Consider the following 493-nt stretch of genomic DNA (forward strand, 5'->3'; position numbering starts at 1 on the left):
CAATCCTATTGTTCTGTAGTTTCCACACAGCTTTAAATAAATAGAAATATGTTTAAATGTGTTTCATTGATTGTGAAAATACATTTGACTGTGTGGATCATGACAAATATGGTAACACTGAGAAAAATTGTGCTCATCAAAACCTATACATAGACCAAAAAGCAATTTTCTGAACAGAAAAAGGGACACTGCATGGTTTTGAAATAGGAGTAATGTTGGTCAGTGTAATATTCTTTCTCTATGTCTTCATATGAAAAATAATGTAGTATCAGGATTGGAGGAAGAGTCATCAACAAGCTGCATTTTCCTTGAATACAAGAAGTGAAGAGTTTTTAAAGTACTTACTGCAGAAGATCAAAGACTCTAGACTTCAATATGGGTTATAACACAACATGAAGAAAACAAAAATCCGTACTACTGGACCATTAATAGGTAACATCATGATAGATGGAGAAAACATTGAAGTCATCAATTATTTAATTTTACTTGGTTC

Source organism: Elephantulus edwardii, unplaced genomic scaffold (genome assembly GCF_000299155.1).
Source record: "Elephantulus edwardii isolate Elephantulus edwardi_28Jun2011 unplaced genomic scaffold, EleEdw1.0 scaffold00030, whole genome shotgun sequence".
In the NCBI taxonomy this organism is placed as follows: domain Eukaryota; kingdom Metazoa; phylum Chordata; class Mammalia; order Macroscelidea; family Macroscelididae; genus Elephantulus; species Elephantulus edwardii.